Raw genomic sequence first — 10,192 nt, 5'->3', positions numbered from 1 at the left:
TATATATATATATATATCGTTTTTAAAATCTCTAAAACATTTACATTTTAAATTTACTAAAATATTTGTTTTTCAATATATTAAATTCACGTCGCATTTAAAAAAATGTTTTTCGTGTTTCTACATTATAGGAACAAAATATTGAAAATATAAATCGGCGTAAAAAGTTATGCCGACAGTACGTTTTGTATTTTAAACATGTAATTTTACATCAAATTGTTGGGTTCGTTTACATTCATCAAATATTTTAGCTGTTTGTTCGAACGATTTACGCTTTTCGACGATAATATCATAAAATTATCGAATTAGAGATTCCGAAAATACTTTCAGTTAAAGCACGATCTGTTGATCGATATTTGCAATGACCTCGATTACTCTGCTCTCATTTAATGATTACGCAAGAAACTTATTATGGAGATCCAATTAAACACGCGGTACGACAGTTCGTCAACCATGTCTATTATTTCTTTTTGAGATAAAAAATCGATTACAATTCAGTGTCAACGTATTGTGAGTTGTAATCAATTTTTTATCTATTCAATTATCAAAAAGATAGAACAATACTGTCTTTTACTTTTTCAAGTATTATTCATGCAAGATTTATCTTCGTATCGTATAATATTGTATGCATTGCGAATGAATATAGATAAATTTTATGTACAGTAATAAACTAACAATAAATAAAGAATTGAATTTATTACTAGTTTTTAATATAGGGAAAAAATAATTTTGCTGAACAATCTAAAAATTCAGTTAGATACAGATCTGAAAATAATTTTGTTGGATCATTGAAATTATTACGTAGAATGTTCAAGCTGATGGTATCCTAAACTTTTTGCAGCATTTATCATGTTTGAGCGTTCTACATAATTATTTTAACAATACAACAAAATTATTTTCAGATCTGTATTTTACTTTTAAATTTTTAGATACTTCAGCAAGATCGTTCTTTGTACACATATTTGTGGCAGTTTAAATGATTTTATGATTTACTTATTCTTCAATTTATGTAATTATATAAATGGTTTCAAATAATTTTTTCATAAGCTCACCTCTTATTTTTATGAACTTTGATTATTAATCAAGAGCACAGATATTCTTACACATGTAGGTATATAGAAATTATATAGTAAAGTGTAATCTGTCATTCAAATAATCCGCACTAATTATGCTCGTTAATATCTTGATTTTCTACTCCAAAAATACTTGTGCAATTTATCTCACTATACAAAAACAACAATAAACTGTCTAAAAAAATTCAACGTTTTCTTCTTACAATCCAATCAGTACGTCCGTCAGATTCATTCGCGTCTCGTCTCCTCGAACTCCAGTCCCTGCCTGTTCGTGCCTGTGGCGTGGCGTGCGAGACAACGACACGACGCCTCGTCAGTTCTTTCGTCGTGACGAATTCTGGCGAACCGTTTCCTGCTCTGTCACCGAAGTCTTCGTCGTGCGTGCCGTTGTTCTTCCTCAGATTATTTTCCTTGCGTGTGAGACCGAGCTCTCAAGTTAATGCGCCGCGCAATTCGTTCTTCTCGCGTACGCTTCCAGTTACAGACTAAGCGCGTAGCCGCGTCCGTTCGGGCACCGTCAACGACGACGTCGACGACGACAACAACGAGCTGCGGAGGCTCTATTTTCGCGCCTTAAGGCGCTATCACGCGAGCTAAAGTATGGAACCGCGGCTTTCTCGATCGTAATTCACCTGATCATCTTTGCGCCACGAATCGCTTCCGTGAACTCCCCACGAGTCTCCTGGAGAACTGCCTCGATCAGGTCGAAACTGTTTATGTCCGTCGCATGTTGAAGTAAATAGAAATAATCAATACAATTACGAAATATTATTTTCGGACAGAAATTATTTCGGAATTATGCATTTCTTTTCATAATTATACTTAATGAGCAATCTGCAACTGTGATCATTCTGTGAAAATTATTGAATAAAATGATATTTCCTAAAAGCTTAAAGAAGAAATCGATTAAAATTCACTTGAAAATAGAAATGGAAAATAGAGTTTCATTGTTATGTAAATTATTGGAAGGAGCTTAATTTGAGAAATATTTAAATGTTTAATTACTTTCAATGTAAAAATATTATTGCAGCTTAAAAATGTTACATAGGTATGAAGGGCTTATTTCTGTTTGACATCGAATAAAGGTCAAACAGTCTATAGACCAAAGTGAATGTGAAGAACTCGAAATGTTTTGCCTTACAATAAGTCAAATGTTGGAAATCTCCAAAATGCTATTTTAAGTTAAAAGTCGTAAAAGTATTGCGACAGATGTATTTAGAGTGTATGACCGTTTTTCCACGAGTGGGTCATCTCCGTATGTGCCAGAGGGGCAAGTTAATTATATGCATCAACCTAGATATCACGTCGGTCAAGCTTTATCAGAATGAGGATCGTGATTTAATTTTCCGAATGCCGTAATGTTCGAATTTTAGATTCAGTCGAGTTATAAACCTCGCGCATAAGCTAAATATTGGCATCGTTTCACCTAAATACTTAAGTCGTGACTACAAACACATGGGATAGGACAAATATCGATATTCCTAATACCACACACTTTAGACATACAGAATAACACGTAAGTCAGATGGGAAACATAATAGAAATATTATTCCTCCTGAACATCACGTGTGTGAATGTTCTATGTGACGGTCTCTCAAAAGTTTCGACAGCACTCTGGAGGTCTCTGAAGTCTCTTAGGAGAAATAAATTAAGCAACGAATAATACGCAACAGTTATAAGGTGTTTATAACTTCATAAATTAATTTGATATATTATTGTATAATTAAATTTTGTTGTATACGGTGAGACTTCGAAAAAAGTTTCCGTCGTTTTAACCTGGTTTCTCTCGTCTGCGCAGAAAAGTTTCCTTATAAGAATAAAAACAATGGCTGCATTAACACGAGTTGCCAAGTCACTTCATCAAATCAACCGAACGAATTAAATTAGCGCGTTAGTGTCAATTCTTCGTGGAGCGACAGAGAGGAGGCTCGCGGCAGAAATTAAAACCGATGTAACCTAAGCGAATTCGATTGTCTTGTACGTCGTAAATGCGATGATAAGATGCACCGTAATGTCACTTACCTCGATTTCACTACCACAAAAAATTATAAATATTTTCTTTATTTTATACCGTTTGTTGAATATTTGTCAGTACCTTTAATTACTGAGAAATCTCGCTGGTATTAATTATAATAAAAATTTATATGAATTAAAATTAATATTGTATAAATGTTATATATTACATATTAATTAATATTATACAATATATTAATTATAAATATATATTAACTAAACATAAAACATATGTTATGTGTGTAGTTAATATATAATTAATACAATAATTCATACATTATATATAAATGTTATATATTTCATTACCATTATTACAATTATCACACTCTGTGCAAAATATTTTTTAATAATTATAATAGAATACCGACAAATATCACTGATATCGCAATTGATCGTATATACTCCGCGTGCGACACCGCTTGACGTTTGCGATGCGAATACCACGAATAACGCGAAACTGAACGAAAACTCCGCTCGTACAAAATCGTGAACGATCGCAGCCGCAGGTAATTCAATGATTGTCACCAATGTCGTTCTCTGCCGCGGATTATGTAACGGGGCGTCCCTATAATGCGCATCGTCCGCATCGTTCACGACGAACGCGATCATCCACGACGCGTTATTCACGCCTGGCCGCTTCCGGTTCCGGTTCCCAGACGAGCCCATATATGAGACGTCCTTTCGATTCGCTCACGGGATATCGGACGAAGGAGCTAGCCGACTGGCAATCGCGCGATAAGACTCCGACGATTTACGACCGTAGCGATTTCGCCGCGGCCATTTACGAAATTGAATGTCCACCTACTGGCCGACGCCACACCGTAAGATTATCTATCGACCTGATATCTCGTAAAGGAGGATCCAGTGACTTTTACGCCGCTTTTTTCACCTTACTCCGCGCGACGTGTTCGTTTCTTTTCAGTCGTATACATTTCCGTCTGAACAAGTTTGCGCGAGGTTTATGTCACAATTTTTATTAGCTTCTTCTAATCTCTTTCGGAGAATATAACGCGGAATTTTCAATTTAATATAACTACAGCTGTATATACGGAAAAGATGGTTTTGCTACAAAACATCTAAAAATTTAGCTAGACAGATCTAAAAATAATTTTATTGAATCATCAAAATAATTATGTGAATTGGATGCTGAAATTGGTTGCTAGAATAAATTTTTTGCGGCATCGTCTATGCTTGAAATTCCTACAAAATTATTTCCAGGTCTGTATTTAGCTAAGGTTTTAAGTGATTCAGAAAAATTTTTCTTTCCGTATAGTAAAAAGTATTATTTTCATTCATATCTTCTGTTGCCAACTTTACTTTAAAAAATATTAGTGTGGATTTAACGTCATGTAGGGTATCTATTATATAATTCTCACTGCACCGAGAGAGAGAAAAATGTACTAAATTTATTAATTTTTAATAATTGTTTGAATAGTACTAACGCGAAATAAAGAATAGTAGTTTAATCCAATTATTGGTTCTTGTACCAAATAAATATATGTTTACATTTAATAAATATTCAATTAACACTATTCAAACAAATATTTATTAAAATTTACTATTTTTCTCTCAGTGTGTGTTAATGTTATATTAACATCAATTATGTGGGAATTTAACACCATATATGTTAGATTTATACCATGATGTATTGATATAAACATTAAGGGTTATCTAGTATATTAGCATTAATATTAACATCAAGATGGTGAGAATTATACAGGGTGTTTGGAATTTAAATGTCAAAACTTCGGGAGCGTATAGGGGTACGATCAATAAATTAAAAAAAAAAAAAACTATAGAAATCAATGCCTCACGATCTTTTTTACAATTTTCTCCAAAACGAGGTAAAAACCGAGTGTATCTATAGGACTTTTTTCCTTAGTTTATCCCTTACACGCTCCCGAAGTTTTGACATTTAAATTTCAAACACTCTGTATATAAACATCGCACAATGTTAAATCTATATCGATATTTCCACAATATTAGAATCATTTCGTTGAGAAATTTAATTTCAATTTCTTATATGTTCGTTACTTTCTCAGAGAGTTATTGGATAGTTTCGATACTTTTTCTTTTCTAATGTGAAATTACTCTCTCATCTATAATATTTTTCTAATCTATATGTTGCTTATACTGGTTGCTGATGTTCAGCAGAAAAAGCAGCTTTGCAACTGTTGTAAATCCTTTAATATGATTGGTCTTACCCTTAGTTTCTTATTAGACCTAAATGTATAAATCAATCATATTAAAGAATTTTACAATAGAGTTGCAAATCTGCTTTCTCTGCTGAACACAGTTAGTATTCGTTTAAGCGAGAAACTGTGTTGAAAATATTTTGTCGTATTGCTACTCAAGGTCGTGCAGTGCTCGAAAGTTTCGAAACAGCTATGGATACCATCATTTACAATTCCAGTGACTCACAAATGCTGCACAGGTGCAGTTTGTGTAGTCTCGTTTGCGTGACTCAAATTATATCCGTTAACTTATGTTTCGCAAAATAATTTTATGTAAGTGCAAAAGTAACATATATGTAGATCTGTCGTTCATGATTTAGGCAGCATAGAAATAGAAATACATAAATAAAGAAATGTAAATAGTGTTAAAGAAAATTATTTCTCATTATATTTTTTTAAGATAAATAAATTGAAAAATAACATAAAATACACACAAGTTTCATTTAACCTTAACATTAAAAATAAAAACCAGTTTTTTCAAGACATTCTATATACAAAAAAATCTGACCAATTTTTTAAAAAGAGTTTCACACTGGATATAAAAAATCTGGCATTAGACTTATAAAGTGAATAAATATATTTTAATATAAAAATTAAAATATCATATAAATATTTCTTGAGACTATGTCACAATATAGTATATAGATATAAATTTTATTTAATAAAAGTAATAATAGGCTACAAAAAAATTAAAAAACACTACGTCTTTTTAAATAAAGCGGGTCAAAAAAAGATAAAGTGTCATTTTGTAAATTTATACCATATATATTTTTGTTCCTTTATGTAAATCACTTCTAACAATATTATTTTATTTAAGATTTTTTCTTTGTCCAATATTTTAATGTTATCTCAATCAAAATCATAGGACGTCTCTATTCTATATTCCGTGACAATAGAAGATTGAGTCGTATTTCTCTTAATATGATTTCTGTGTTCCGACATCTACACTTTTAGACATTCTACCGGTCTGGCCGACGTATGAGGCATCACAGTCTCTGCAGTCTGTTCTATAGACTACATTAGAATTCGATGACGTAGGCGGTGGATCTTTCAAAACTTTAATGACTTTAATTTGTTGATACCTCTATACGCCATGCTCACACTTGGAACGTTGTTAATAAAGTTTTTAATTTTGTCGGAAACAGAAGTGTGGCGACTCGCCATCAGAAGTTCAACGGGACTCATTCGGATTCGCGTGAGCACCGCAGCCACGCAAAAATTCCCTTTAAATAGAACATCAATCTAAATTCATTCCAGGCGTCTAAAGCAGGTCCCACACTGCATCGCCTTACTGATGAGTCTAGTAGTGTGGGACCGGGACGAAACGCCGCGGCCGACCAAAAAGCTTCGAGTCAGGCCTCCTTAGTGGGCTTGAACATCATTCATACAGATATCCACAGAAGAAATAAAGGGTATCGTAAAAAACTTTTGCTTAAAGTTCTCAACGGATGTAGATTCATTCTAATCTCGAGTAATTGCTGACATTTTTTATGCAATCTCTTCTTAATTGTTGAGAAAATTAAACTAAGAGGATAGCCATTATTTAAAACAATATTAATTATAGTATCAAAATTTTTGCAATGGAACGTTGGATGTATATAATATATGATAACAATAATACTTTATCAACCAAACCAAATATTGTGCCTATTTTTTAAGATAAAGGATGTTAAGAAAAATAATTTAAAAAACAAACCTGAAAATGTAGACTTGCGATACAAATCATAAATGAGATGATTATCCTTTTTAATTAATACGTTTTAATTAAACGTGCCTCGTAGTATAAAACTAATAAAACAGTTCATCATTGCGCTCTCAAGCCATTTGCGTCGAAATCGAGACGTACGATTCATATATATTTATCGTATGTCACATAAAACGTCGAACGCGATTCCGATCCTACAATTGTTAATACAATAATTTTACTTTCACATTTAACGACGATGACATGTAACTTTCCCCTCTTTATCGCGGTATACGCATATATGAAGTGGCCTCGGTTGCGAGTATGGTTATTCGTATACATACATACATATATATCGCGAGGTCAAGATCATTGTCGTTCGTTTGCGCATAGCCTGAGTTCCGTCATGCCTCGTTTAATCCCGACTATCATATTCACGTGATAACAAAGTTCCGTTGATCAATCAATATATATTTCTATCCTTATTCTTTTCCAATTTTTCTAATAATATATTAAATTAGATGTCTCTCAACGATCTGTATTTATTATTTTTAATTTATGTTGACTCTCTGATGTTTGTAATAATTAATGTAATTAAATAATTAATATAATTAAAAGTTATAACTTATAATGCACATCGCACAGCTTTTCAATTTATAACGATATTTATATATTTCAATAATTAAAAATTTCGAATTTTTGTCAGAATAAAGAGTATTTTTAAATCAAAAATAATTATTTTAATTTTTATTTCATATCAATCATTTTGACATCTATCTACTTTTCATATTTTAATATTTAATATCACATAAATTTTACATTAAGACAAAATCGATTTTAAATTATAATATAATTATTATCATGGCTATATCTAAAAAATAAATATATGGTAAAATCACTATAAAATATTAGGAACAAAAATTATATATATTCGATGCGAAATGTGTGTCTGCTTTAAGATTAAATGACTGTAATATTTAAGTCCATTAGAATAAAGTCAAACATATTGATTGTTTTATACTATTTTCACGTATCCAGTGAACCAAATAAAAATTTAAATTTTTTAATATTATAGAAAAAACGCATGGCACAGATATGGAAGTACCTTGCAAGAAACACGTGCAAGGTTATCGAGAAACTGTAAATAGAGCGGTAATAAGAGAGATCTGGTATGTGTAGAGAGAATGGTTATTATTTTATACTGTCGAATGAAATTTACTTCACTATTATGTACCGCTAACAGATAACTAGGCAGTATCTGTTGTCATTGTGCGTAAAATCAATTCAGCGCATTGCGCCTTTTGCGGCAGAAGTTGTTTGATGTGGTCGAGAGATGATTAATACGCTAAAATTGTGAAGCCTCTGTTACCACAAAATCAACGTAGAAGGCATTCATGATGAGCGGCGTGACTAGAATACAATATTTATAGTGACTTAGAAACAATATTAAATAATAAATATTTTTATATAGAAACATTTAAATTAGTTTCTCGACTTATGTTATACTGTACTGTAACTTTTAGCGCTTGTCCTATATTAATAATTTTATTAATCACGTTTATTAATTGCTTTATATAAATGTGTATGTGTATTCTTATTGTCTATACGATTCATCCTAAGGCATTGATAGGTAAGCAGTGAACAAAATGTAATGTAGCAACGAGGGCGTGCTCTGTTATTTTGGGACGAGGTCGAAGAGCATTGACTTAATCTAACAACGAATATAACAACGATTGACGAGAACGTTTCATTTCACTTATAAGATAAAAAATAATTGAATATGTGATGTTAATTATCTTTTCAACATTTCATTAAATATTAAGAATATTTTGGCTGCATAATATCAAGTGATATCAACTAAAAATCAGCTAAAAAAGTCAATATCATAAAAAAAATGTTGTAGTAAATTATACGCACTGAAATCAAATGTAAAAAACAACAATATTATTTGGCTCTTAATGACTTATGCAGTACAATTACCTTATTTTGCTGCAGTTTTTATGTAAATTTATTTATTTTATGTAAATAACTTTTAAACAAATAAGTGGATCTAAAAATGAATTTTTGCACGAATATTTATTAGTTTCATTAGTATATATATTTAATTTAATTTAAATTTTATTGAATGTATATTAAGTCAGTAGTTCAACATCTTACTGTGACCGATACGGCGCTGATTGTTTAGTAATTTAATTTAGTTGTAATGTTATTTCTTCATAAAAAAAGTGCTACAAGTTGCAATTTTACGTAAGAATCAAAGTAAACAAAAAATTCAATAAACTTTAAACAGATAAAAGAATTATGCTAAAATTTTACACGGATACTCAGACATAATAATAGAATAATTTATAAACGTTTTATACTTTGATAATGCTTTGAATTGCGAGAGACATTATATTATATCCTTAAACGATATGTAATTATGTGCATAAGGAAAATTAACTTTCATGAATATTCATTCAATTTTGCATGTGGTAGTTCAATTATTTGCCGAAGATTTATTACTGTATATATATATATATAAATAAAATTATGCTGCTACAAAATCCACTTTCTCGTATGTTGGTAATTTATCTGTAGCATGAATGTAAAACAAAAAAAAGATTATACTCGTGGGTGTCAAAGTGAGGATTTCTGATGTTGAGATTTTCTGAATTTGTGCCAAGATTGCGGAGTATTCAAAGTTGTCTACTCGGAATTGCAACGAGTCACGAGATATATAAATGCCATTCCATTATACTGCCAGCTCATCAACCTTGAAGCGCCACACAATCGAGTCCGATAAAGAAAACAAAAGGAATAAATATTAATTTCCTCGTTTCTAATCGAAGGTCGTTCTTAGATTAGAATATTTGTACTGGTATATAGCTATAGCAATTTTACTCAAATGTTAAATAACTTTTTATTAACAAATATAAATTAATTTATATATACAAAAAAGTCACATTTTTAATTCTTGATAATTAAGCTCCTTTTTATATCAGGAATTATCAAAATGCCGTTTTTCGTAGAGTATTTTTGTTTCTATGTCAAAGACGAAAAATTCAAGGTAGACACTTGATAAAAAAATAATATATCTTTTTGGAAATTATAATTAAATATTCTATATTTTATGGGCATTCTATGTTTCTTGAGGTTTTTTAAAACAAATAATACCAATTAATGATATTTATTTCTATTAATTCAAA

The 10,192-nt window shown here is 31.0% G+C and overlaps 1 protein-coding gene across 5 annotated transcripts in view; it reads right to left on the bottom strand.

Annotated features, from left to right (window-relative positions):
- Positions 1-10,192, bottom strand: part of LOC108752301 — a 40,002-nt gene that overhangs the window by 12,563 nt on the left and 17,247 nt on the right. Inside the window, exon 1 of one of the 5 annotated variants that reach the window (XM_018493034.1) lies at positions 1,277-1,763. The exons of the other annotated variants lie outside the window; for them this stretch is intronic. The gene's annotated coding sequence lies outside the window, so the exon portion shown is untranslated. Of the gene's footprint in view, positions 1-1,276; positions 1,764-10,192 lie in introns of those variants that run through there. 5 annotated transcript variants of the gene reach the window in all.

Source organism: Trachymyrmex septentrionalis, unplaced genomic scaffold, assembly GCF_001594115.1.
Source record: "Trachymyrmex septentrionalis isolate Tsep2-gDNA-1 unplaced genomic scaffold, Tsep1.0 scaffold6, whole genome shotgun sequence".
Lineage (NCBI taxonomy): Eukaryota > Metazoa > Arthropoda > Insecta > Hymenoptera > Formicidae > Trachymyrmex > Trachymyrmex septentrionalis.
Note: the sequence above shows the minus strand (reverse complement) of the source record. Positions and strands in the feature narration are given on the sequence as shown.